At 50.7% G+C, this 24,372-nt stretch overlaps 50 non-coding genes across 50 annotated transcripts; all 50 read right to left on the bottom strand.

Moving 5' to 3' along the window:
- Positions 1-309: 309 nt before the first annotated feature.
- Trnas-cga lies at positions 310-391 on the bottom strand. The gene has a single exon. It is a non-coding gene; the product is annotated as a tRNA-Ser (tRNA).
- A 138-nt stretch (positions 392-529) lies between these two features.
- On the bottom strand, positions 530-602 carry Trnak-uuu. The gene has a single exon. It is a non-coding gene; the product is annotated as a tRNA-Lys (tRNA).
- A 354-nt stretch (positions 603-956) lies between these two features.
- Trnas-aga lies at positions 957-1,038 on the bottom strand. The gene has a single exon. It is a non-coding gene; the product is annotated as a tRNA-Ser (tRNA).
- Positions 1,039-1,784: 746 nt separating this feature from the next.
- Positions 1,785-1,866, bottom strand: Trnas-cga. The gene has a single exon. It is a non-coding gene; the product is annotated as a tRNA-Ser (tRNA).
- Positions 1,867-2,004: 138 nt separating this feature from the next.
- On the bottom strand, positions 2,005-2,077 carry Trnak-uuu. Its single transcript has one exon. It is a non-coding gene; the product is annotated as a tRNA-Lys (tRNA).
- Positions 2,078-2,431: 354 nt separating this feature from the next.
- Positions 2,432-2,513, bottom strand: Trnas-aga. The gene has a single exon. It is a non-coding gene; the product is annotated as a tRNA-Ser (tRNA).
- A 746-nt stretch (positions 2,514-3,259) lies between these two features.
- Trnas-cga lies at positions 3,260-3,341 on the bottom strand. Its single transcript has one exon. It is a non-coding gene; the product is annotated as a tRNA-Ser (tRNA).
- Positions 3,342-3,479: 138 nt separating this feature from the next.
- Positions 3,480-3,552, bottom strand: Trnak-uuu. Its single transcript has one exon. It is a non-coding gene; the product is annotated as a tRNA-Lys (tRNA).
- Positions 3,553-3,906: 354 nt separating this feature from the next.
- Positions 3,907-3,988, bottom strand: Trnas-aga. The gene has a single exon. It is a non-coding gene; the product is annotated as a tRNA-Ser (tRNA).
- Positions 3,989-4,734: 746 nt separating this feature from the next.
- Positions 4,735-4,816, bottom strand: Trnas-cga. Its single transcript has one exon. It is a non-coding gene; the product is annotated as a tRNA-Ser (tRNA).
- Positions 4,817-4,954: 138 nt separating this feature from the next.
- Trnak-uuu lies at positions 4,955-5,027 on the bottom strand. The gene has a single exon. It is a non-coding gene; the product is annotated as a tRNA-Lys (tRNA).
- A 354-nt stretch (positions 5,028-5,381) lies between these two features.
- On the bottom strand, positions 5,382-5,463 carry Trnas-aga. Its single transcript has one exon. It is a non-coding gene; the product is annotated as a tRNA-Ser (tRNA).
- Positions 5,464-6,209: 746 nt separating this feature from the next.
- On the bottom strand, positions 6,210-6,291 carry Trnas-cga. The gene has a single exon. It is a non-coding gene; the product is annotated as a tRNA-Ser (tRNA).
- Positions 6,292-6,429: 138 nt separating this feature from the next.
- Positions 6,430-6,502, bottom strand: Trnak-uuu. Its single transcript has one exon. It is a non-coding gene; the product is annotated as a tRNA-Lys (tRNA).
- A 354-nt stretch (positions 6,503-6,856) lies between these two features.
- Trnas-aga lies at positions 6,857-6,938 on the bottom strand. The gene has a single exon. It is a non-coding gene; the product is annotated as a tRNA-Ser (tRNA).
- Positions 6,939-7,684: 746 nt separating this feature from the next.
- Positions 7,685-7,766, bottom strand: Trnas-cga. The gene has a single exon. It is a non-coding gene; the product is annotated as a tRNA-Ser (tRNA).
- A 138-nt stretch (positions 7,767-7,904) lies between these two features.
- Positions 7,905-7,977, bottom strand: Trnak-uuu. The gene has a single exon. It is a non-coding gene; the product is annotated as a tRNA-Lys (tRNA).
- A 354-nt stretch (positions 7,978-8,331) lies between these two features.
- Trnas-aga lies at positions 8,332-8,413 on the bottom strand. Its single transcript has one exon. It is a non-coding gene; the product is annotated as a tRNA-Ser (tRNA).
- A 746-nt stretch (positions 8,414-9,159) lies between these two features.
- Trnas-cga lies at positions 9,160-9,241 on the bottom strand. Its single transcript has one exon. It is a non-coding gene; the product is annotated as a tRNA-Ser (tRNA).
- Positions 9,242-9,379: 138 nt separating this feature from the next.
- Trnak-uuu lies at positions 9,380-9,452 on the bottom strand. Its single transcript has one exon. It is a non-coding gene; the product is annotated as a tRNA-Lys (tRNA).
- Positions 9,453-9,806: 354 nt separating this feature from the next.
- Trnas-aga lies at positions 9,807-9,888 on the bottom strand. The gene has a single exon. It is a non-coding gene; the product is annotated as a tRNA-Ser (tRNA).
- A 746-nt stretch (positions 9,889-10,634) lies between these two features.
- On the bottom strand, positions 10,635-10,716 carry Trnas-cga. Its single transcript has one exon. It is a non-coding gene; the product is annotated as a tRNA-Ser (tRNA).
- Positions 10,717-10,854: 138 nt separating this feature from the next.
- Trnak-uuu lies at positions 10,855-10,927 on the bottom strand. The gene has a single exon. It is a non-coding gene; the product is annotated as a tRNA-Lys (tRNA).
- Positions 10,928-11,281: 354 nt separating this feature from the next.
- On the bottom strand, positions 11,282-11,363 carry Trnas-aga. The gene has a single exon. It is a non-coding gene; the product is annotated as a tRNA-Ser (tRNA).
- Positions 11,364-12,109: 746 nt separating this feature from the next.
- Positions 12,110-12,191, bottom strand: Trnas-cga. The gene has a single exon. It is a non-coding gene; the product is annotated as a tRNA-Ser (tRNA).
- Positions 12,192-12,329: 138 nt separating this feature from the next.
- On the bottom strand, positions 12,330-12,402 carry Trnak-uuu. The gene has a single exon. It is a non-coding gene; the product is annotated as a tRNA-Lys (tRNA).
- Positions 12,403-12,756: 354 nt separating this feature from the next.
- On the bottom strand, positions 12,757-12,838 carry Trnas-aga. The gene has a single exon. It is a non-coding gene; the product is annotated as a tRNA-Ser (tRNA).
- A 746-nt stretch (positions 12,839-13,584) lies between these two features.
- Trnas-cga lies at positions 13,585-13,666 on the bottom strand. Its single transcript has one exon. It is a non-coding gene; the product is annotated as a tRNA-Ser (tRNA).
- Positions 13,667-13,804: 138 nt separating this feature from the next.
- On the bottom strand, positions 13,805-13,877 carry Trnak-uuu. The gene has a single exon. It is a non-coding gene; the product is annotated as a tRNA-Lys (tRNA).
- A 354-nt stretch (positions 13,878-14,231) lies between these two features.
- On the bottom strand, positions 14,232-14,313 carry Trnas-aga. The gene has a single exon. It is a non-coding gene; the product is annotated as a tRNA-Ser (tRNA).
- Positions 14,314-15,059: 746 nt separating this feature from the next.
- Positions 15,060-15,141, bottom strand: Trnas-cga. Its single transcript has one exon. It is a non-coding gene; the product is annotated as a tRNA-Ser (tRNA).
- A 138-nt stretch (positions 15,142-15,279) lies between these two features.
- On the bottom strand, positions 15,280-15,352 carry Trnak-uuu. The gene has a single exon. It is a non-coding gene; the product is annotated as a tRNA-Lys (tRNA).
- Positions 15,353-15,706: 354 nt separating this feature from the next.
- Positions 15,707-15,788, bottom strand: Trnas-aga. The gene has a single exon. It is a non-coding gene; the product is annotated as a tRNA-Ser (tRNA).
- Positions 15,789-16,534: 746 nt separating this feature from the next.
- On the bottom strand, positions 16,535-16,616 carry Trnas-cga. Its single transcript has one exon. It is a non-coding gene; the product is annotated as a tRNA-Ser (tRNA).
- Positions 16,617-16,754: 138 nt separating this feature from the next.
- Positions 16,755-16,827, bottom strand: Trnak-uuu. The gene has a single exon. It is a non-coding gene; the product is annotated as a tRNA-Lys (tRNA).
- Positions 16,828-17,181: 354 nt separating this feature from the next.
- Trnas-aga lies at positions 17,182-17,263 on the bottom strand. Its single transcript has one exon. It is a non-coding gene; the product is annotated as a tRNA-Ser (tRNA).
- A 746-nt stretch (positions 17,264-18,009) lies between these two features.
- Trnas-cga lies at positions 18,010-18,091 on the bottom strand. The gene has a single exon. It is a non-coding gene; the product is annotated as a tRNA-Ser (tRNA).
- A 138-nt stretch (positions 18,092-18,229) lies between these two features.
- On the bottom strand, positions 18,230-18,302 carry Trnak-uuu. Its single transcript has one exon. It is a non-coding gene; the product is annotated as a tRNA-Lys (tRNA).
- A 354-nt stretch (positions 18,303-18,656) lies between these two features.
- On the bottom strand, positions 18,657-18,738 carry Trnas-aga. Its single transcript has one exon. It is a non-coding gene; the product is annotated as a tRNA-Ser (tRNA).
- A 746-nt stretch (positions 18,739-19,484) lies between these two features.
- On the bottom strand, positions 19,485-19,566 carry Trnas-cga. The gene has a single exon. It is a non-coding gene; the product is annotated as a tRNA-Ser (tRNA).
- A 138-nt stretch (positions 19,567-19,704) lies between these two features.
- Positions 19,705-19,777, bottom strand: Trnak-uuu. The gene has a single exon. It is a non-coding gene; the product is annotated as a tRNA-Lys (tRNA).
- A 354-nt stretch (positions 19,778-20,131) lies between these two features.
- Trnas-aga lies at positions 20,132-20,213 on the bottom strand. Its single transcript has one exon. It is a non-coding gene; the product is annotated as a tRNA-Ser (tRNA).
- Positions 20,214-20,959: 746 nt separating this feature from the next.
- Positions 20,960-21,041, bottom strand: Trnas-cga. The gene has a single exon. It is a non-coding gene; the product is annotated as a tRNA-Ser (tRNA).
- A 138-nt stretch (positions 21,042-21,179) lies between these two features.
- On the bottom strand, positions 21,180-21,252 carry Trnak-uuu. Its single transcript has one exon. It is a non-coding gene; the product is annotated as a tRNA-Lys (tRNA).
- A 354-nt stretch (positions 21,253-21,606) lies between these two features.
- On the bottom strand, positions 21,607-21,688 carry Trnas-aga. Its single transcript has one exon. It is a non-coding gene; the product is annotated as a tRNA-Ser (tRNA).
- A 746-nt stretch (positions 21,689-22,434) lies between these two features.
- Positions 22,435-22,516, bottom strand: Trnas-cga. Its single transcript has one exon. It is a non-coding gene; the product is annotated as a tRNA-Ser (tRNA).
- A 138-nt stretch (positions 22,517-22,654) lies between these two features.
- Trnak-uuu lies at positions 22,655-22,727 on the bottom strand. The gene has a single exon. It is a non-coding gene; the product is annotated as a tRNA-Lys (tRNA).
- A 354-nt stretch (positions 22,728-23,081) lies between these two features.
- Positions 23,082-23,163, bottom strand: Trnas-aga. Its single transcript has one exon. It is a non-coding gene; the product is annotated as a tRNA-Ser (tRNA).
- Positions 23,164-23,909: 746 nt separating this feature from the next.
- On the bottom strand, positions 23,910-23,991 carry Trnas-cga. Its single transcript has one exon. It is a non-coding gene; the product is annotated as a tRNA-Ser (tRNA).
- Positions 23,992-24,129: 138 nt separating this feature from the next.
- Trnak-uuu lies at positions 24,130-24,202 on the bottom strand. The gene has a single exon. It is a non-coding gene; the product is annotated as a tRNA-Lys (tRNA).
- Between the last annotated feature and the right edge of the window lie 170 nt (positions 24,203-24,372).

The raw sequence follows: 24,372 nt of genomic DNA, 5'->3' as shown, positions 1-24,372 counted from the left end.
CGCTTCTTAGAAAGAAATGAATGCTCGCTGTGTCCAACACTTTCAAGCACACCTGTGTACTCACAAAGACGGCGACGACGCGACAAAATGACGGGGGCGCGTTCGTGGGCCTGCGACTGATTTCTGCAGTACTAGCGTCCTTGCGAGGTGAACCGGTAGCCACAACAGGCAGCGGCCGTCGCGAAACAGTATTCTTAAAAAATAAATTTCCGTCTTGTTGAGAATGGTGTCACAGGTTTGGATCCGCTTTCACCCACGCATGTCACATGTGTGCGAAAATTTCTGCTCGTTTTTTTACGCAAAATCGCACGCAGCCGGTAGGATTCGAACCTACACTCCCACAGGGAATCTGATTTCGAGTCAGACGCCTTAACCACTCGGCCACGACTGCCAGTAGCGCAAGACCCTCCCGACACATGCAACTGGTACCGTTTAAAGCACTGCAGTGCCAGGAAACGGCGTAGATGCATTCTTTTCCGTAGTGCTTACACCGCTACTACACGTGCGGCTACCAAAGTATTAAAATTTCCGCCCGAACAGGGACTTGAACCCTGGACCCTTAGGTTAAAAGCCTAATGCTCTACCGACTGAGCTATCCGGGCTCACATCACGTGGTCACCCCTCCCACTACGCATACTGACACATTGCCTCATGTCCTTTACTGTTGGGTAATCGTTGCGTGGAGCTGTTATTATTTAAACGTCGTCTGACTGCTGTCTATAAACTCATCACGCTAGGCTCGTAACAGGCTATCGAAGGAAGCTGACACACGATGTAAAGTCAAATTGCAGCAGTTTGTACGTCTCATATATTACAGCAGAGGAGCTACGTGTTTTGTCGACACTCACTGGACAATTGTAAAATTTACAAGCGTCTCGAATGCAGTGTTTCCCACGTATTCGCTCATTTCACGGTTCCGTTGGAGATGTTCTCCACCTCTTGACACAAAAAAGAAACGCAGTCGGTAGGACTCGAACCTACGCTCCCAGAGGGAATCTGATTTCTAGTCAGACGCCTTAACCACTCGGCCACGACTGCCGGTCGCAGAGGCGTGGTCTCGACAAGTGAAACTGCTGCTTTGCAAGCAATCCGATGGCAGAACACGATATGGCCTCACTCGTTTCTGTAGCGCTTTCGTTGCCAGCACATTTGGCCGTTACGACAGTGTATTAATTTTCGCCTGGACGGGGGCTTGAACCCGGGACCCTTTGGTTGAAGGTTCAGCGCTCTACCGACTGGGCTATCCGGTCCCTCAGCCGAGCGTTGTGGTGCATGCTGCATGGTGTGCGAGTGATTCGCGTGTCGTTATTCCTGGCTTATGGCTCCAATGGCGACTTCACCGACTTCCCACTGACGCACCGCTGACGCTAGTTTTGTGTCGTCTTAAACGATGGCCATACTTGCAAGCAGCTGCGAGATCTTAAGAAAAGAAACGCTGCACCACTGCTTTTGCCACACTCGAATGAACTGAATTGCGCTTCTTAGAAAGAAATGAATGCTCGCTGTGTCCAACACTTTCAAGCACACCTGTGTACTCACAAAGACGGCGACGACGCGACAAAATGACGGGGGCGCGTTCGTGGGCCTGCGACTGATTTCTGCAGTACTAGCGTCCTTGCGAGGTGAACCGGTAGCCACAACAGGCAGCGGCCGTCGCGAAACAGTATTCTTAAAAAATAAATTTCCGTCTTGTTGAGAATGGTGTCACAGGTTTGGATCCGCTTTCACCCACGCATGTCACATGTGTGCGAAAATTTCTGCTCGTTTTTTTACGCAAAATCGCACGCAGCCGGTAGGATTCGAACCTACACTCCCACAGGGAATCTGATTTCGAGTCAGACGCCTTAACCACTCGGCCACGACTGCCAGTAGCGCAAGACCCTCCCGACACATGCAACTGGTACCGTTTAAAGCACTGCAGTGCCAGGAAACGGCGTAGATGCATTCTTTTCCGTAGTGCTTACACCGCTACTACACGTGCGGCTACCAAAGTATTAAAATTTCCGCCCGAACAGGGACTTGAACCCTGGACCCTTAGGTTAAAAGCCTAATGCTCTACCGACTGAGCTATCCGGGCTCACATCACGTGGTCACCCCTCCCACTACGCATACTGACACATTGCCTCATGTCCTTTACTGTTGGGTAATCGTTGCGTGGAGCTGTTATTATTTAAACGTCGTCTGACTGCTGTCTATAAACTCATCACGCTAGGCTCGTAACAGGCTATCGAAGGAAGCTGACACACGATGTAAAGTCAAATTGCAGCAGTTTGTACGTCTCATATATTACAGCAGAGGAGCTACGTGTTTTGTCGACACTCACTGGACAATTGTAAAATTTACAAGCGTCTCGAATGCAGTGTTTCCCACGTATTCGCTCATTTCACGGTTCCGTTGGAGATGTTCTCCACCTCTTGACACAAAAAAGAAACGCAGTCGGTAGGACTCGAACCTACGCTCCCAGAGGGAATCTGATTTCTAGTCAGACGCCTTAACCACTCGGCCACGACTGCCGGTCGGAGAAGCGTGGTCTCGACAAGTGCAACTGCTGCTTTGCAAGCAATCCGATGGCAGAACACGATATGGCCTCACTCGTTTCTGTAGCGCTTTCGTTGCCAGCACATTTGGCCGTTACGACAGTGTATTAATTTTCGCCTGGACGGGGGCTTGAACCCGGGACCCTTTGGTTGAAGGTTCAGCGCTCTACCGACTGGGCTATCCGGTCCCTCAGCCGAGCGTTGTGGTGCATGCTGCATGGTGTGCGAGTGATTCGCGTGTCGTTATTCCTGGCTTATGGCTCCAATGGCGACTTCACCGACTTCCCACTGACGCACCGCTGACGCTAGTTTTGTGTCGTCTTAAACGATGGCCATACTTGCAAGCAGCTGCGAGATCTTAAGAAAAGAAACGCTGCACCACTGCTTTTGCCACACTCGAATGAACTGAATTGCGCTTCTTAGAAAGAAATGAATGCTCGCTGTGTCCAACACTTTCAAGCACACCTGTGTACTCACAAAGACGGCGACGACGCGACAAAATGACGGGGGCGCGTTCGTGGGCCTGCGACTGATTTCTGCAGTACTAGCGTCCTTGCGAGGTGAACCGGTAGCCACAACAGGCAGCGGCCGTCGCGAAACAGTATTCTTAAAAAATAAATTTCCGTCTTGTTGAGAATGGTGTCACAGGTTTGGATCCGCTTTCACCCACGCATGTCACATGTGTGCGAAAATTTCTGCTCGTTTTTTTACGCAAAATCGCACGCAGCCGGTAGGATTCGAACCTACACTCCCACAGGGAATCTGATTTCGAGTCAGACGCCTTAACCACTCGGCCACGACTGCCAGTAGCGCAAGACCCTCCCGACACATGCAACTGGTACCGTTTAAAGCACTGCAGTGCCAGGAAACGGCGTAGATGCATTCTTTTCCGTAGTGCTTACACCGCTACTACACGTGCGGCTACCAAAGTATTAAAATTTCCGCCCGAACAGGGACTTGAACCCTGGACCTTTAGGTTAAAAGCCTAATGCTCTACCGACTGAGCTATCCGGGCTCACATCACGTGGTCACCCCTCCCACTACGCATACTGACACATTGCCTCATGTCCTTTACTGTTGGGTAATCGTTGCGTGGAGCTGTTATTATTTAAACGTCGTCTGACTGCTGTCTATAAACTCATCACGCTAGGCTCGTAACAGGCTATCGAAGGAAGCTGACACACGATGTAAAGTCAAATTGCAGCAGTTTGTACGTCTCATATATTACAGCAGAGGAGCTACGTGTTTTGTCGACACTCACTGGACAATTGTAAAATTTACAAGCGTCTCGAATGCAGTGTTTCCCACGTATTCGCTCATTTCACGGTTCCGTTGGAGATGTTCTCCACCTCTTGACACAAAAAAGAAACGCAGTCGGTAGGACTCGAACCTACGCTCCCAGAGGGAATCTGATTTCTAGTCAGACGCCTTAACCACTCGGCCACGACTGCCGGTCGCAGAGGCGTGGTCTCGACAAGTGAAACTGCTGCTTTGCAAGCAATCCGATGGCAGAACACGATATGGCCTCACTCGTTTCTGTAGCGCTTTCGTTGCCAGCACATTTGGCCGTTACGACAGTGTATTAATTTTCGCCTGGACGGGGGCTTGAACCCGGGACCCTTTGGTTGAAGGTTCAGCGCTCTACCGACTGGGCTATCCGGTCCCTCAGCCGAGCGTTGTGGTGCATGCTGCATGGTGTGCGAGTGATTCGCGTGTCGTTATTCCTGGCTTATGGCTCCAATGGCGACTTCACCGACTTCCCACTGACGCACCGCTGACGCTAGTTTTGTGTCGTCTTAAACGATGGCCATACTTGCAAGCAGCTGCGAGATCTTAAGAAAAGAAACGCTGCACCACTGCTTTTGCCACACTCGAATGAACTGAATTGCGCTTCTTAGAAAGAAATGAATGCTCGCTGTGTCCAACACTTTCAAGCACACCTGTGTACTCACAAAGACGGCGACGACGCGACAAAATGACGGGGGCGCGTTCGTGGGCCTGCGACTGATTTCTGCAGTACTAGCGTCCTTGCGAGGTGAACCGGTAGCCACAACAGGCAGCGGCCGTCGCGAAACAGTATTCTTAAAAAATAAATTTCCGTCTTGTTGAGAATGGTGTCACAGGTTTGGATCCGCTTTCACCCACGCATGTCACATGTGTGCGAAAATTTCTGCTCGTTTTTTTACGCAAAATCGCACGCAGCCGGTAGGATTCGAACCTACACTCCCACAGGGAATCTGATTTCGAGTCAGACGCCTTAACCACTCGGCCACGACTGCCAGTAGCGCAAGACCCTCCCGACACATGCAACTGGTACCGTTTAAAGCACTGCAGTGCCAGGAAACGGCGTAGATGCATTCTTTTCCGTAGTGCTTACACCGCTACTACACGTGCGGCTACCAAAGTATTAAAATTTCCGCCCGAACAGGGACTTGAACCCTGGACCCTTAGGTTAAAAGCCTAATGCTCTACCGACTGAGCTATCCGGGCTCACATCACGTGGTCACCCCTCCCACTACGCATACTGACACATTGCCTCATGTCCTTTACTGTTGGGTAATCGTTGCGTGGAGCTGTTATTATTTAAACGTCGTCTGACTGCTGTCTATAAACTCATCACGCTAGGCTCGTAACAGGCTATCGAAGGAAGCTGACACACGATGTAAAGTCAAATTGCAGCAGTTTGTACGTCTCATATATTACAGCAGAGGAGCTACGTGTTTTGTCGACACTCACTGGACAATTGTAAAATTTACAAGCGTCTCGAATGCAGTGTTTCCCACGTATTCGCTCATTTCACGGTTCCGTTGGAGATGTTCTCCACCTCTTGACACAAAAAAGAAACGCAGTCGGTAGGACTCGAACCTACGCTCCCAGAGGGAATCTGATTTCTAGTCAGACGCCTTAACCACTCGGCCACGACTGCCGGTCGCAGAGGCGTGGTCTCGACAAGTGAAACTGCTGCTTTGCAAGCAATCCGATGGCAGAACACGATATGGCCTCACTCGTTTCTGTAGCGCTTTCGTTGCCAGCACATTTGGCCGTTACGACAGTGTATTAATTTTCGCCTGGACGGGGGCTTGAACCCGGGACCCTTTGGTTGAAGGTTCAGCGCTCTACCGACTGGGCTATCCGGTCCCTCAGCCGAGCGTTGTGGTGCATGCTGCATGGTGTGCGAGTGATTCGCGTGTCGTTATTCCTGGCTTATGGCTCCAATGGCGACTTCACCGACTTCCCACTGACGCACCGCTGACGCTAGTTTTGTGTCGTCTTAAACGATGGCCATACTTGCAAGCAGCTGCGAGATCTTAAGAAAAGAAACGCTGCACCACTGCTTTTGCCACACTCGAATGAACTGAATTGCGCTTCTTAGAAAGAAATGAATGCTCGCTGTGTCCAACACTTTCAAGCACACCTGTGTACTCACAAAGACGGCGACGACGCGACAAAATGACGGGGGCGCGTTCGTGGGCCTGCGACTGATTTCTGCAGTACTAGCGTCCTTGCGAGGTGAACCGGTAGCCACAACAGGCAGCGGCCGTCGCGAAACAGTATTCTTAAAAAATAAATTTCCGTCTTGTTGAGAATGGTGTCACAGGTTTGGATCCGCTTTCACCCACGCATGTCACATGTGTGCGAAAATTTCTGCTCGTTTTTTTACGCAAAATCGCACGCAGCCGGTAGGATTCGAACCTACACTCCCACAGAGAATCTGATTTCGAGTCAGACGCCTTAACCACTCGGCCACGACTGCCAGTAGCGCAAGACCCTCCCGACACATGCAACTGGTACCGTTTAAAGCACTGCAGTGCCAGGAAACGGCGTAGATGCATTCTTTTCCGTAGTGCTTACACCGCTACTACACGTGCGGCTACCAAAGTATTAAAATTTCCGCCCGAACAGGGACTTGAACCCTGGACCCTTAGGTTAAAAGCCTAATGCTCTACCGACTGAGCTATCCGGGCTCACATCACGTGGTCACCCCTCCCACTACGCATACTGACACATTGCCTCATGTCCTTTACTGTTGGGTAATCGTTGCGTGGAGCTGTTATTATTTAAACGTCGTCTGACTGCTGTCTATAAACTCATCACGCTAGGCTCGTAACAGGCTATCGAAGGAAGCTGACACACGATGTAAAGTCAAATTGCAGCAGTTTGTACGTCTCATATATTACAGCAGAGGAGCTACGTGTTTTGTCGACACTCACTGGACAATTGTAAAATTTACAAGCGTCTCGAATGCAGTGTTTCCCACGTATTCGCTCATTTCACGGTTCCGTTGGAGATGTTCTCCACCTCTTGACACAAAAAAGAAACGCAGTCGGTAGGACTCGAACCTACGCTCCCAGAGGGAATCTGATTTCTAGTCAGACGCCTTAACCACTCGGCCACGACTGCCGGTCGGAGAAGCGTGGTCTCGACAAGTGCAACTGCTGCTTTGCAAGCAATCCGATGGCAGAACACGATATGGCCTCACTCGTTTCTGTAGCGCTTTCGTTGCCAGCACATTTGGCCGTTACGACAGTGTATTAATTTTCGCCTGGACGGGGGCTTGAACCCGGGACCCTTTGGTTGAAGGTTCAGCGCTCTACCGACTGGGCTATCCGGTCCCTCAGCCGAGCGTTGTGGTGCATGCTGCATGGTGTGCGAGTGATTCGCGTGTCGTTATTCCTGGCTTATGGCTCCAATGGCGACTTCACCGACTTCCCACTGACGCACCGCTGACGCTAGTTTTGTGTCGTCTTAAACGATGGCCATACTTGCAAGCAGCTGCGAGATCTTAAGAAAAGAAACGCTGCACCACTGCTTTTGCCACACTCGAATGAACTGAATTGCGCTTCTTAGAAAGAAATGAATGCTCGCTGTGTCCAACACTTTCAAGCACACCTGTGTACTCACAAAGACGGCGACGACGCGACAAAATGACGGGGGCGCGTTCGTGGGCCTGCGACTGATTTCTGCAGTACTAGCGTCCTTGCGAGGTGAACCGGTAGCCACAACAGGCAGCGGCCGTCGCGAAACAGTATTCTTAAAAAATAAATTTCCGTCTTGTTGAGAATGGTGTCACAGGTTTGGATCCGCTTTCACCCACGCATGTCACATGTGTGCGAAAATTTCTGCTCGTTTTTTTACGCAAAATCGCACGCAGCCGGTAGGATTCGAACCTACACTCCCACAGGGAATCTGATTTCGAGTCAGACGCCTTAACCACTCGGCCACGACTGCCAGTAGCGCAAGACCCTCCCGACACATGCAACTGGTACCGTTTAAAGCACTGCAGTGCCAGGAAACGGCGTAGATGCATTCTTTTCCGTAGTGCTTACACCGCTACTACACGTGCGGCTACCAAAGTATTAAAATTTCCGCCCGAACAGGGACTTGAACCCTGGACCCTTAGGTTAAAAGCCTAATGCTCTACCGACTGAGCTATCCGGGCTCACATCACGTGGTCACCCCTCCCACTACGCATACTGACACATTGCCTCATGTCCTTTACTGTTGGGTAATCGTTGCGTGGAGCTGTTATTATTTAAACGTCGTCTGACTGCTGTCTATAAACTCATCACGCTAGGCTCGTAACAGGCTATCGAAGGAAGCTGACACACGATGTAAAGTCAAATTGCAGCAGTTTGTACGTCTCATATATTACAGCAGAGGAGCTACGTGTTTTGTCGACACTCACTGGACAATTGTAAAATTTACAAGCGTCTCGAATGCAGTGTTTCCCACGTATTCGCTCATTTCACGGTTCCGTTGGAGATGTTCTCCACCTCTTGACACAAAAAAGAAACGCAGTCGGTAGGACTCGAACCTACGCTCCCAGAGGGAATCTGATTTCTAGTCAGACGCCTTAACCACTCGGCCACGACTGCCGGTCGGAGAAGCGTGGTCTCGACAAGTGCAACTGCTGCTTTGCAAGCAATCCGATGGCAGAACACGATATGGCCTCACTCGTTTCTGTAGCGCTTTCGTTGCCAGCACATTTGGCCGTTACGACAGTGTATTAATTTTCGCCTGGACGGGGGCTTGAACCCGGGACCCTTTGGTTGAAGGTTCAGCGCTCTACCGACTGGGCTATCCGGTCCCTCAGCCGAGCGTTGTGGTGCATGCTGCATGGTGTGCGAGTGATTCGCGTGTCGTTATTCCTGGCTTATGGCTCCAATGGCGACTTCACCGACTTCCCACTGACGCACCGCTGACGCTAGTTTTGTGTCGTCTTAAACGATGGCCATACTTGCAAGCAGCTGCGAGATCTTAAGAAAAGAAACGCTGCACCACTGCTTTTGCCACACTCGAATGAACTGAATTGCGCTTCTTAGAAAGAAATGAATGCTCGCTGTGTCCAACACTTTCAAGCACACCTGTGTACTCACAAAGACGGCGACGACGCGACAAAATGACGGGGGCGCGTTCGTGGGCCTGCGACTGATTTCTGCAGTACTAGCGTCCTTGCGAGGTGAACCGGTAGCCACAACAGGCAGCGGCCGTCGCGAAACAGTATTCTTAAAAAATAAATTTCCGTCTTGTTGAGAATGGTGTCACAGGTTTGGATCCGCTTTCACCCACGCATGTCACATGTGTGCGAAAATTTCTGCTCGTTTTTTTACGCAAAATCGCACGCAGCCGGTAGGATTCGAACCTACACTCCCACAGGGAATCTGATTTCGAGTCAGACGCCTTAACCACTCGGCCACGACTGCCAGTAGCGCAAGACCCTCCCGACACATGCAACTGGTACCGTTTAAAGCACTGCAGTGCCAGGAAACGGCGTAGATGCATTCTTTTCCGTAGTGCTTACACCGCTACTACACGTGCGGCTACCAAAGTATTAAAATTTCCGCCCGAACAGGGACTTGAACCCTGGACCCTTAGGTTAAAAGCCTAATGCTCTACCGACTGAGCTATCCGGGCTCACATCACGTGGTCACCCCTCCCACTACGCATACTGACACATTGCCTCATGTCCTTTACTGTTGGGTAATCGTTGCGTGGAGCTGTTATTATTTAAACGTCGTCTGACTGCTGTCTATAAACTCATCACGCTAGGCTCGTAACAGGCTATCGAAGGAAGCTGACACACGATGTAAAGTCAAATTGCAGCAGTTTGTACGTCTCATATATTACAGCAGAGGAGCTACGTGTTTTGTCGACACTCACTGGACAATTGTAAAATTTACAAGCGTCTCGAATGCAGTGTTTCCCACGTATTCGCTCATTTCACGGTTCCGTTGGAGATGTTCTCCACCTCTTGACACAAAAAAGAAACGCAGTCGGTAGGACTCGAACCTACGCTCCCAGAGGGAATCTGATTTCTAGTCAGACGCCTTAACCACTCGGCCACGACTGCCGGTCGGAGAAGCGTGGTCTCGACAAGTGCAACTGCTGCTTTGCAAGCAATCCGATGGCAGAACACGATATGGCCTCACTCGTTTCTGTAGCGCTTTCGTTGCCAGCACATTTGGCCGTTACGACAGTGTATTAATTTTCGCCTGGACGGGGGCTTGAACCCGGGACCCTTTGGTTGAAGGTTCAGCGCTCTACCGACTGGGCTATCCGGTCCCTCAGCCGAGCGTTGTGGTGCATGCTGCATGGTGTGCGAGTGATTCGCGTGTCGTTATTCCTGGCTTATGGCTCCAATGGCGACTTCACCGACTTCCCACTGACGCACCGCTGACGCTAGTTTTGTGTCGTCTTAAACGATGGCCATACTTGCAAGCAGCTGCGAGATCTTAAGAAAAGAAACGCTGCACCACTGCTTTTGCCACACTCGAATGAACTGAATTGCGCTTCTTAGAAAGAAATGAATGCTCGCTGTGTCCAACACTTTCAAGCACACCTGTGTACTCACAAAGACGGCGACGACGCGACAAAATGACGGGGGCGCGTTCGTGGGCCTGCGACTGATTTCTGCAGTACTAGCGTCCTTGCGAGGTGAACCGGTAGCCACAACAGGCAGCGGCCGTCGCGAAACAGTATTCTTAAAAAATAAATTTCCGTCTTGTTGAGAATGGTGTCACAGGTTTGGATCCGCTTTCACCCACGCATGTCACATGTGTGCGAAAATTTCTGCTCGTTTTTTTACGCAAAATCGCACGCAGCCGGTAGGATTCGAACCTACACTCCCACAGGGAATCTGATTTCGAGTCAGACGCCTTAACCACTCGGCCACGACTGCCAGTAGCGCAAGACCCTCCCGACACATGCAACTGGTACCGTTTAAAGCACTGCAGTGCCAGGAAACGGCGTAGATGCATTCTTTTCCGTAGTGCTTACACCGCTACTACACGTGCGGCTACCAAAGTATTAAAATTTCCGCCCGAACAGGGACTTGAACCCTGGACCCTTAGGTTAAAAGCCTAATGCTCTACCGACTGAGCTATCCGGGCTCACATCACGTGGTCACCCCTCCCACTACGCATACTGACACATTGCCTCATGTCCTTTACTGTTGGGTAATCGTTGCGTGGAGCTGTTATTATTTAAACGTCGTCTGACTGCTGTCTATAAACTCATCACGCTAGGCTCGTAACAGGCTATCGAAGGAAGCTGACACACGATGTAAAGTCAAATTGCAGCAGTTTGTACGTCTCATATATTACAGCAGAGGAGCTACGTGTTTTGTCGACACTCACTGGACAATTGTAAAATTTACAAGCGTCTCGAATGCAGTGTTTCCCACGTATTCGCTCATTTCACGGTTCCGTTGGAGATGTTCTCCACCTCTTGACACAAAAAAGAAACGCAGTCGGTAGGACTCGAACCTACGCTCCCAGAGGGAATCTGATTTCTAGTCAGACGCCTTAACCACTCGGCCACGACTGCCGGTCGGAGAAGCGTGGTCTCGACAAGTGCAACTGCTGCTTTGCAAGCAATCCGATGGCAGAACACGATATGGCCTCACTCGTTTCTGTAGCGCTTTCGTTGCCAGCACATTTGGCCGTTACGACAGTGTATTAATTTTCGCCTGGACGGGGGCTTGAACCCGGGACCCTTTGGTTGAAGGTTCAGCGCTCTACCGACTGGGCTATCCGGTCCCTCAGCCGAGCGTTGTGGTGCATGCTGCATGGTGTGCGAGTGATTCGCGTGTCGTTATTCCTGGCTTATGGCTCCAATGGCGACTTCACCGACTTCCCACTGACGCACCGCTGACGCTAGTTTTGTGTCGTCTTAAACGATGGCCATACTTGCAAGCAGCTGCGAGATCTTAAGAAAAGAAACGCTGCACCACTGCTTTTGCCACACTCGAATGAACTGAATTGCGCTTCTTAGAAAGAAATGAATGCTCGCTGTGTCCAACACTTTCAAGCACACCTGTGTACTCACAAAGACGGCGACGACGCGACAAAATGACGGGGGCGCGTTCGTGGGCCTGCGACTGATTTCTGCAGTACTAGCGTCCTTGCGAGGTGAACCGGTAGCCACAACAGGCAGCGGCCGTCGCGAAACAGTATTCTTAAAAAATAAATTTCCGTCTTGTTGAGAATGGTGTCACAGGTTTGGATCCGCTTTCACCCACGCATGTCACATGTGTGCGAAAATTTCTGCTCGTTTTTTTACGCAAAATCGCACGCAGCCGGTAGGATTCGAACCTACACTCCCACAGGGAATCTGATTTCGAGTCAGACGCCTTAACCACTCGGCCACGACTGCCAGTAGCGCAAGACCCTCCCGACACATGCAACTGGTACCGTTTAAAGCACTGCAGTGCCAGGAAACGGCGTAGATGCATTCTTTTCCGTAGTGCTTACACCGCTACTACACGTGCGGCTACCAAAGTATTAAAATTTCCGCCCGAACAGGGACTTGAACCCTGGACCCTTAGGTTAAAAGCCTAATGCTCTACCGACTGAGCTATCCGGGCTCACATCACGTGGTCACCCCTCCCACTACGCATACTGACACATTGCCTCATGTCCTTTACTGTTGGGTAATCGTTGCGTGGAGCTGTTATTATTTAAACGTCGTCTGACTGCTGTCTATAAACTCATCACGCTAGGCTCGTAACAGGCTATCGAAGGAAGCTGACACACGATGTAAAGTCAAATTGCAGCAGTTTGTACGTCTCATATATTACAGCAGAGGAGCTACGTGTTTTGTCGACACTCACTGGACAATTGTAAAATTTACAAGCGTCTCGAATGCAGTGTTTCCCACGTATTCGCTCATTTCACGGTTCCGTTGGAGATGTTCTCCACCTCTTGACACAAAAAAGAAACGCAGTCGGTAGGACTCGAACCTACGCTCCCAGAGGGAATCTGATTTCTAGTCAGACGCCTTAACCACTCGGCCACGACTGCCGGTCGGAGAAGCGTGGTCTCGACAAGTGCAACTGCTGCTTTGCAAGCAATCCGATGGCAGAACACGATATGGCCTCACTCGTTTCTGTAGCGCTTTCGTTGCCAGCACATTTGGCCGTTACGACAGTGTATTAATTTTCGCCTGGACGGGGGCTTGAACCCGGGACCCTTTGGTTGAAGGTTCAGCGCTCTACCGACTGGGCTATCCGGTCCCTCAGCCGAGCGTTGTGGTGCATGCTGCATGGTGTGCGAGTGATTCGCGTGTCGTTATTCCTGGCTTATGGCTCCAATGGCGACTTCACCGACTTCCCACTGACGCACCGCTGACGCTAGTTTTGTGTCGTCTTAAACGATGGCCATACTTGCAAGCAGCTGCGAGATCTTAAGAAAAGAAACGCTGCACCACTGCTTTTGCCACACTCGAATGAACTGAATTGCGCTTCTTAGAAAGAAATGAATGCTCACTGTGTCCAACACTTTCAAGCACACCTGTGTACTCACAAAGACGGCGACGACGCGACAAAATGACGGGGGCGCGTTCGTGGGCCTGCGACTGATTTCTGCAGTACTAGCGTCCTTGCGAGGTGAACCGGTAGCCACAACAGGCAGCGGCCGTCGCGAAACAGTATTCTTAAAAAATAAATTTCCGTCTTGTTGAGAATGGTGTCACAGGTTTGGATCCGCTTTCACCCACGCATGTCACATGTGTGCGAAAATTTCTGCTCGTTTTTTTACGCAAAATCGCACGCAGCCGGTAGGATTCGAACCTACACTCCCACAGGGAATCTGATTTCGAGTCAGACGCCTTAACCACTCGGCCACGACTGCCAGTAGCGCAAGACCCTCCCGACACATGCAACTGGTACCGTTTAAAGCACTGCAGTGCCAGGAAACGGCGTAGATGCATTCTTTTCCGTAGTGCTTACACCGCTACTACACGTGCGGCTACCAAAGTATTAAAATTTCCGCCCGAACAGGGACTTGAACCCTGGACCCTTAGGTTAAAAGCCTAATGCTCTACCGACTGAGCTATCCGGGCTCACATCACGTGGTCACCCCTCCCACTACGCATACTGACACATTGCCTCATGTCCTTTACTGTTGGGTAATCGTTGCGTGGAGCTGTTATTATTTAAACGTCGTCTGACTGCTGTCTATAAACTCATCACGCTAGGCTCGTAACAGGCTATCGAAGGAAGCTGACACACGATGTAAAGTCAAATTGCAGCAGTTTGTACGTCTCATATATTACAGCAGAGGAGCTACGTGTTTTGTCGACACTCACTGGACAATTGTAAAATTTACAAGCGTCTCGAATGCAGTGTTTCCCACGTATTCGCTCATTTCACGGTTCCGTTGGAGATGTTCTCCACCTCTTGACACAAAAAAGAAACGCAGTCGGTAGGACTCGAACCTACGCTCCCAGAGGGAATCTGATTTCTAGTCAGACGCCTTAACCACTCGGCCACGACTGCCGGTCGGAGAAGCGTGGTCTCGACAAGTGCAACTGCTGCTTTGCAAGCAATCCGATGGCAGAACACGATATGGCCTCACTCGTTTCTGTAGCGCTTTCGTTGCCAGCACATTTGGCCGTTACGACAGTGTATTAATTTTCGCCTGGACGGGGGCTTGAACCCGGGACCCTTTGGTTGAAGGTTCAGCGCTCTACCGACTGGGCTATCCGGTCCCTCAGCCGAGCGTTGTGGTGCATGCTGCATGGTGTGCGAGTGATTCGCGTGTCGTTATTCCTGGCTTATGGCTCCAATGGCGACTTCACCGACTTCCCACTGACGCACCGCTGACGCTAGTTTTGTGTCGTCTTAAACGATGGCCATACTTGCAAGCAGCTGCGAGATCTTAAGAAAAGAAACGCTGCACCACTGCTTTTGCCACACTCGAATGAACTGAATTGCGCTTCTTAGAAAGAAATGAATGCTCGCTGTGTCCAACACTTTCAAGCACACCTGTGTACTCACAAAGACGGCGACGACGCGACAAAATGACGGGGGCGCGTTCGTGGGCCTGCGACTGATTTCTGCAGTACTAGCGTCCTTGCGAGGTGAACCGGTAGCCACAACAGGCAGCGGCCGTCGCGAAACAGTATTCTTAAAAAATAAATTTCCGTCTTGTTGAGAATGGTGTCACAGGTTTGGATCCGCTTTCACCCACGCATGTCACATGTGTGCGAAAATTTCTGCTCGTTTTTTTACGCAAAATCGCACGCAGCCGGTAGGATTCGAACCTACACTCCCACAGGGAATCTGATTTCGAGTCAGACGCCTTAACCACTCGGCCACGACTGCCAGTAGCGCAAGACCCTCCCGACACATGCAACTGGTACCGTTTAAAGCACTGCAGTGCCAGGAAACGGCGTAGATGCATTCTTTTCCGTAGTGCTTACACCGCTACTACACGTGCGGCTACCAAAGTATTAAAATTTCCGCCCGAACAGGGACTTGAACCCTGGACCCTTAGGTTAAAAGCCTAATGCTCTACCGACTGAGCTATCCGGGCTCACATCACGTGGTCACCCCTCCCACTACGCATACTGACACATTGCCTCATGTCCTTTACTGTTGGGTAATCGTTGCGTGGAGCTGTTATTATTTAAACGTCGTCTGACTGCTGTCTATAAACTCATCACGCTAGGCTCGTAACAGGCTATCGAAGGAAGCTGACACACGATGTAAAGTCAAATTGCAGCAGTTTGTACGTCTCATATATTACAGCAGAGGAGCTACGTGTTTTGTCGACACTCACTGGACAATTGTAAAATTTACAAGCGTCTCGAATGCAGTGTTTCCCACGTATTCGCTCATTTCACGGTTCCGTTGGAGATGTTCTCCACCTCTTGACACAAAAAAGAAACGCAGTCGGTAGGACTCGAACCTACGCTCCCAGAGGGAATCTGATTTCTAGTCAGACGCCTTAACCACTCGGCCACGACTGCCGGTCGGAGAAGCGTGGTCTCGACAAGTGCAACTGCTGCTTTGCAAGCAATCCGATGGCAGAACACGATATGGCCTCACTCGTTTCTGTAGCGCTTTCGTTGCCAGCACATTTGGCCGTTACGACAGTGTATTAATTTTCGCCTGGACGGGGGCTTGAACCCGGGACCCTTTGGTTGAAGGTTCAGCGCTCTACCGACTGGGCTATCCGGTCCCTCAGCCGAGCGTTGTGGTGCATGCTGCATGGTGTGCGAGTGATTCGCGTGTCGTTATTCCTGGCTTATGGCTCCAATGGCGACTTCACCGACTTCCCACTGACGCACCGCTGACGCTAGTTTTGTGTCGTCTTAAACGATGGCCATACTTGCAAGCAGCTGCGAGATCTTAAGAAAAGAAACGCTGCACCACTGCTTTTGCCACACTCGAATGAACTGAATTGCGCTTCTTAGAAAGAAATGAATGCTCGCTGTGTCCAACACTTTCAAGCACACCTGTGTACTCACAAAGACGGCGACGACGCGACAAAATGACGGGGGCGCGTTCGTGGGCCTGCGACTGATTTCTGCAGTACTAGCGTCCTTGCGAGGTGAACCGGTAGCCACAACAGGCAGCGGCCGTCGCGAAACAGTATTCTTAAAAAATAAATTTCCGTCTTGTTGAGAATGGTGTCACAGGTTTGGATCCGCTTTCACCCACGCATGTCACATGTGTGCGAAAATTTCTGCTCGTTTTTTTACGCAAAATCGCACGCAGCCGGTAGGATTCGAACCTACACTCCCACAGGGAATCTGATTTCGAGTCAGACGCCTTAACCACTCGGCCACGACTGCCAGTAGCGCAAGACCCTCCCGACACATGCAACTGGTACCGTTTAAAGCACTGCAGTGCCAGGAAACGGCGTAGATGCATTCTTTTCCGTAGTGCTTACACCGCTACTACACGTGCGGCTACCAAAGTATTAAAATTTCCGCCCGAACAGGGACTTGAACCCTGGACCCTTAGGTTAAAAGCCTAATGCTCTACCGACTGAGCTATCCGGGCTCACATCACGTGGTCACCCCTCCCACTACGCATACTGACACATTGCCTCATGTCCTTTACTGTTGGGTAATCGTTGCGTGGAGCTGTTATTATTTAAACGTCGTCTGACTGCTGTCTATAAACTCATCACGCTAGGCTCGTAACAGGCTATCGAAGGAAGCTGACACACGATGTAAAGTCAAATTGCAGCAGTTTGTACGTCTCATATATTACAGCAGAGGAGCTACGTGTTTTGTCGACACTCACTGGACAATTGTAAAATTTACAAGCGTCTCGAATGCAGTGTTTCCCACGTATTCGCTCATTTCACGGTTCCGTTGGAGATGTTCTCCACCTCTTGACACAAAAAAGAAACGCAGTCGGTAGGACTCGAACCTACGCTCCCAGAGGGAATCTGATTTCTAGTCAGACGCCTTAACCACTCGGCCACGACTGCCGGTCGGAGAAGCGTGGTCTCGACAAGTGCAACTGCTGCTTTGCAAGCAATCCGATGGCAGAACACGATATGGCCTCACTCGTTTCTGTAGCGCTTTCGTTGCCAGCACATTTGGCCGTTACGACAGTGTATTAATTTTCGCCTGGACGGGGGCTTGAACCCGGGACCCTTTGGTTGAAGGTTCAGCGCTCTACCGACTGGGCTATCCGGTCCCTCAGCCGAGCGTTGTGGTGCATGCTGCATGGTGTGCGAGTGATTCGCGTGTCGTTATTCCTGGCTTATGGCTCCAATGGCGACTTCACCGACTTCCCACTGACGCACCGCTGACGCTAGTTTTGTGTCGTCTTAAACGATGGCCATACTTGCAAGCAGCTGCGAGATCTTAAGAAAAGAAACGCTGCACCACTGCTTTTGCCACACTCGAATGAACTGAATTGCGCTTCTTAGAAAGAAATGAATGCTCGCTGTGTCCAACACTTTCAAGCACACCTGTGTACTCACAAAGACGGCGACGACGCGACAAAATGACGGGGGCGCGTTCGTGGGCCTGCGACTGATTTCTGCAGTACTAGCGTCCTTGCGAGGTGAACCGGTAGCCACAACAGGCAGCGGCCGTCGCGAAACAGTATTCTTAAAAAATAAAATTCCGTCTTGTTGAGAGTGGTGTCACAGGTTTGGATCCGCTTTCACCCACGCATGTCACATGTGTGCGAAAATTTCTGCTCGTTTTTTTACGCAAAATCGCACGCAGCCGGTAGGATTCGAACCTACACTCCCACAGGGAATCTGATTTCGAGTCAGACGCCTTAACCACTCGGCCACGACTGCCAGTAGCGCAAGACCCTCCCGACACATGCAACTGGTACCGTTTAAAGCACTGCAGTGCCAGGAAACGGCGTAGATGCATTCTTTTCCGTAGTGCTTACACCGCTACTACACGTGCGGCTACCAAAGTATTAAAATTTCCGCCCGAACAGGGACTTGAACCCTGGACCCTTAGGTTAAAAGCCTAATGCTCTACCGACTGAGCTATCCGGGCTCACATCACGTGGTCACCCCTCCCACTACGCATACTGACACATTGCCTCATGTCCTTTACTGTTGGGTAATCGTTGCGTGGAGCTGTTATTATTTAAACGTCGTCTGACTGCTGTCTATAAACTCATCACGCTAGGCTCGTAACAGGCTATCGAAGGAAGCTGACACACGATGTAAAGTCAAATTGCAGCAGTTTGTACGTCTCATATATTACAGCAGAGGAGCTACGTGTTTTGTCGACACTCACTGGACAATTGTAAAATTTACAAGCGTCTCGAATGCAGTGTTTCCCACGTATTCGCTCATTTCACGGTTCCGTTGGAGATGTTCTCCACCTCTTGACACAAAAAAGAAACGCAGTCGGTAGGACTCGAACCTACGCTCCCAGAGGGAATCTGATTTCTAGTCAGACGCCTTAACCACTCGGCCACGACTGCCGGTCGGAGAAGCGTGGTCTCGACAAGTGCAACTGCTGCTTTGCAAGCAATCCGATGGCAGAACACGATATGGCCTCACTCGTTTCTGTAGCGCTTTCGTTGCCAGCACATTTGGCCGTTACGACAGTGTATTAATTTTCGCCTGGACGGGGGCTTGAACCCGGGACCCTTTGGTTGAAGGTTCAGCGCTCTACCGACTGGGCTATCCGGTCCCTCAGCCGAGCGTTGTGGTGCATGCTGCATGGTGTGCGAGTGATTCGCGTGTCGTTATTCCTGGCTTATGGCTCCAATGGCGACTTCACCGACTTCCCACTGACGCACCGCTGACGCTAGTTTTGTGTCGTCTTAAACGATGGCCATACTTGCAAGCAGCTGCGAGATCTTAAGAAAAGAAACGCTGCACCACTGCTTTTGCCACACTCGAATGAACTGAATTGCGCTTCTTAGAAAGAAATGAATGCTCGCTGTGTCCAACACTTTCAAGCACACCTGTGTACTCACAAAGACGGCGACGACGCGACAAAATGACGGGGGCGCGTTCGTGGGCCTGCGACTGATTTCTGCAGTACTAGCGTCCTTGCGAGGTGAACCGGTAGCCACAACAGGCAGCGGCCGTCGCGAAACAGTATTCTTAAAAAATAAATTTCCGTCTTGTTGAGAATGGTGTCACAGGTTTGGATCCGCTTTCACCCACGCATGTCACATGTGTGCGAAAATTTCTGCTCGTTTTTTTACGCAAAATCGCACGCAGCCGGTAGGATTCGAACCTACACTCCCACAGGGAATCTGATTTCGAGTCAGACGCCTTAACCACTCGGCCACGACTGCCAGTAGCGCAAGACCCTCCCGACACATGCAACTGGTACCGTTTAAAGCACTGCAGTGCCAGGAAACGGCGTAGATGCATTCTTTTCCGTAGTGCTTACACCGCTACTACACGTGCGGCTACCAAAGTATTAAAATTTCCGCCCGAACAGGGACTTGAACCCTGGACCCTTAGGTTAAAAGCCTAATGCTCTACCGACTGAGCTATCCGGGCTCACATCACGTGGTCACCCCTCCCACTACGCATACTGACACATTGCCTCATGTCCTTTACTGTTGGGTAATCGTTGCGTGGAGCTGTTATTATTTAAACGTCGTCTGACTGCTGTCTATAAACTCATCACGCTAGGCTCGTAACAGGCTATCGAAGGAAGCTGACACACGATGTAAAGTCAAATTGCAGCAGTTTGTACGTCTCATATATTACAGCAGAGGAGCTACGTGTTTTGTCGACACTCACTGGACAATTGTAAAATTTACAAGCGTCTCGAATGCAGTGTTTCCCACGTATTCGCTCATTTCACGGTTCCGTTGGAGATGTTCTCCACCTCTTGACACAAAAAAGAAACGCAGTCGGTAGGACTCGAACCTACGCTCCCAGAGGGAATCTGATTTCTAGTCAGACGCCTTAACCACTCGGCCACGACTGCCGGTCGGAGAAGCGTGGTCTCGACAAGTGCAACTGCTGCTTTGCAAGCAATCCGATGGCAGAACACGATATGGCCTCACTCGTTTCTGTAGCGCTTTCGTTGCCAGCACATTTGGCCGTTACGACAGTGTATTAATTTTCGCCTGGACGGGGGCTTGAACCCGGGACCCTTTGGTTGAAGGTTCAGCGCTCTACCGACTGGGCTATCCGGTCCCTCAGCCGAGCGTTGTGGTGCATGCTGCATGGTGTGCGAGTGATTCGCGTGTCGTTATTCCTGGCTTATGGCTCCAATGGCGACTTCACCGACTTCCCACTGACGCACCGCTGACGCTAGTTTTGTGTCGTCTTAAACGATGGCCATACTTGCAAGCAGCTGCGAGATCTTAAGAAAAGAAACGCTGCACCACTGCTTTTGCCACACTCGAATGAACTGAATTGCACTTCTTAGAAAGAAATGAATGCTCGCTGTGTCCAACACTTTCAAGCACACCTGTGTACTCACAAAGACGGCGACGACGCGACAAAATGACGGGGGCGCGTTCGTGGGCCTGCGACTGATTTCTGCAGTACTAGCGTCCTTGCGAGGTGAACCGGTAGCCACAACAGGCAGCGGCCGTCGCGAAACAGTATTCTTAAAAAATAAATTTCCGTCTTGTTGAGAATGGTGTCACAGGTTTGGATCCGCTTTCACCCACGCATGTCACATGTGTGCGAAAATTTCTGCTCGTTTTTTTACGCAAAATCGCACGCAGCCGGTAGGATTCGAACCTACACTCCCACAGGGAATCTGATTTCGAGTCAGACGCCTTAACCACTCGGCCACGACTGCCAGTAGCGCAAGACCCTCCCGACACATGCAACTGGTACCGTTTAAAGCACTGCAGTGCCAGGAAACGGCGTAGATGCATTCTTTTCCGTAGTGCTTACACCGCTACTACACGTGCGGCTACCAAAGTATTAAAATTTCCGCCCGAACAGGGACTTGAACCCTGGACCCTTAGGTTAAAAGCCTAATGCTCTACCGACTGAGCTATCCGGGCTCACATCACGTGGTCACCCCTCCCACTACGCATACTGACACATTGCCTCATGTCCTTTACTGTTGGGTAATCGTTGCGTGGAGCTGTTATTATTTAAACGTCGTCTGACTGCTGTCTATAAACTCATCACGCTAGGCTCGTAACAGGCTATCGAAGGAAGCTGACACACGATGTAAAGTCAAATTGCAGCAGTTTGTACGTCTCATATATTACAGCAGAGGAGCTACGTGTTTTGTCGACACTCACTGGACAATTGTAAAATTTACAAGCGTCTCGAATGCAGTGTTTCCCACGTATTCGCTCATTTCACGGTTCCGTTGGAGATGTTCTCCACCTCTTGACACAAAAAAGAAACGCAGTCGGTAGGACTCGAACCTACGCTCCCAGAGGGAATCTGATTTCTAGTCAGACGCCTTAACCACTCGGCCACGACTGCCGGTCGGAGAAGCGTGGTCTCGACAAGTGCAACTGCTGCTTTGCAAGCAATCCGATGGCAGAACACGATATGGCCTCACTCGTTTCTGTAGCGCTTTCGTTGCCAGCACATTTGGCCGTTACGACAGTGTATTAATTTTCGCCTGGACGGGGGCTTGAACCCGGGACCCTTTGGTTGAAGGTTCAGCGCTCTACCGACTGGGCTATCCGGTCCCTCAGCCGAGCGTTGTGGTGCATGCTGCATGGTGTGCGAGTGATTCGCGTGTCGTTATTCCTGGCTTATGGCTCCAATGGCGACTTCACCGACTTCCCACTGACGCACCGCTGACGCTAGTTTTGTGTCGTCTTAAACGATGGCCATACTTGCAAGCAGCTGCGAGATCTTAAGAAAAGAAACGCTGCACCACTGCTTTTGCCACACTCGAATGAACTGAATTGCGCTTCTTAGAAAGAAATGAATGCTCGCTGTGTCCAACACTTTCAAGCACACCTGTGTACTCACAAAGACGGCGACGACGCGACAAAATGACGGGGGCGCGTTCGTGGGCCTGCGACTGATTTCTGCAGTACTAGCGTCCTTGCGAGGTGAACCGGTAGCCACAACAGGCAGCGGCCGTCGCGAAACAGTATTCTTAAAAAATAAATTTCCGTCTTGTTGAGAATGGTGTCACAGGTTTGGATCCGCTTTCACCCACGCATGTCACATGTGTGCGAAAATTTCTGCTCGTTTTTTTACGCAAAATCGCACGCAGCCGGTAGGATTCGAACCTACACTCCCACAGGGAATCTGATTTCGAGTCAGACGCCTTAACCACTCGGCCACGACTGCCAGTAGCGCAAGACCCTCCCGACACATGCAACTGGTACCGTTTAAAGCACTGCAGTGCCAGGAAACGGCGTAGATGCATTCTTTTCCGTAGTGCTTACACCGCTACTACACGTGCGGCTACCAAAGTATTAAAATTTCCGCCCGAACAGGGACTTGAACCCTGGACCCTTAGGTTAAAAGCCTAATGCTCTACCGACTGAGCTATCCGGGCTCACATCACGTGGTCACCCCTCCCACTACGCATACTGACACATTGCCTCATGTCCTTTACTGTTGGGTAATCGTTGCGTGGAGCTGTTATTATTTAAACGTCGTCTGACTGCTGTCTATAAACTCATCACGCTAGGCTCGTAACAGGCTATCGAAGGAAGCTGACACACGATGTAAAGTCAAATTGCAGCAGTTTGTACGTCTCATATATTACAGCAGAGGAGCTACGTGTTTTGTCGACACTCACTGGACAATTGTAAAATTTACAAGCGTCTCGAATGCAGTGTTTCCCACGTATTCGCTCATTTCACGGTTCCGTTGGAGATGTTCTCCACCTCTTGACACAAAAAAGAAACGCAGTCGGTAGGACTCGAACCTACGCTCCCAGAGGGAATCTGATTTCTAGTCAGACGCCTTAACCACTCGGCCACGACTGCCGGTCGGAGAAGCGTGGTCTCGACAAGTGCAACTGCTGCTTTGCAAGCAATCCGATGGCAGAACACGATATGGCCTCACTCGTTTCTGTAGCGCTTTCGTTGCCAGCACATTTGGCCGTTACGACAGTGTATTAATTTTCGCCTGGACGGGGGCTTGAACCCGGGACCCTTTGGTTGAAGGTTCAGCGCTCTACCGACTGGGCTATCCGGTCCCTCAGCCGAGCGTTGTGGTGCATGCTGCATGGTGTGCGAGTGATTCGCGTGTCGTTATTCCTGGCTTATGGCTCCAATGGCGACTTCACCGACTTCCCACTGACGCACCGCTGACGCTAGTTTTGTGTCGTCTTAAACGATGGCCATACTTGCAAGCAGCTGCGAGATCTTAAGAAAAGAAACGCTGCACCACTGCTTTTGCCACACTCGAATGAACTGAATTGCGCTTCTTAGAAAGAAATGAATGCTCGCTGTGTCCAACACTTTCAAGCACACCTGTGTACTCACAAAGACGGCGACGACGCGACAAAATGACGGGGGCGCGTTCGTGGGCCTGCGACTGATTTCTGCAGTACTAGCGTCCTTGCGAGGTGAACCGGTAGCCACAACAGGCAGCGGCCGTCGCGAAACAGTATTCTTAAAAAATAAATTTCCGTCTTGTTGAGAATGGTGTCACAGGTTTGGATCCGCTTTCACCCACGCATGTCACATGTGTGCGAAAATTTCTGCTCGTTTTTTTACGCAAAATCGCACGCAGCCGGTAGGATTCGAACCTACACTCCCACAGGGAATCTGATTTCGAGTCAGACGCCTTAACCACTCGGCCACGACTGCCAGTAGCGCAAGACCCTCCCGACACATGCAACTGGTACCGTTTAAAGCACTGCAGTGCCAGGAAACGGCGTAGATGCATTCTTTTCCGTAGTGCTTACACCGCTACTACACGTGCGGCTACCAAAGTATTAAAATTTCCGCCCGAACAGGGACTTGAACCCTGGACCCTTAGGTTAAAAGCCTAATGCTCTACCGACTGAGCTATCCGGGCTCACATCACGTGGTCACCCCTCCCACTACGCATACTGACACATTGCCTCATGTCCTTTACTGTTGGGTAATCGTTGCGTGGAGCTGTTATTATTTAAACGTCGTCTGACTGCTGTCTATAAACTCATCACGCTAGGCTCGTAACAGGCTATCGAAGGAAGCTGACACACG

The sequence above is a fragment of the Schistocerca americana genome, chromosome 3 (genome assembly GCF_021461395.2).
Source record: "Schistocerca americana isolate TAMUIC-IGC-003095 chromosome 3, iqSchAmer2.1, whole genome shotgun sequence".
Lineage (NCBI taxonomy): Eukaryota > Metazoa > Arthropoda > Insecta > Orthoptera > Acrididae > Schistocerca > Schistocerca americana.
The sequence above is the reverse complement of the archived record's forward strand: the minus strand, read 5'-3'. Positions and strand labels throughout refer to the sequence as shown.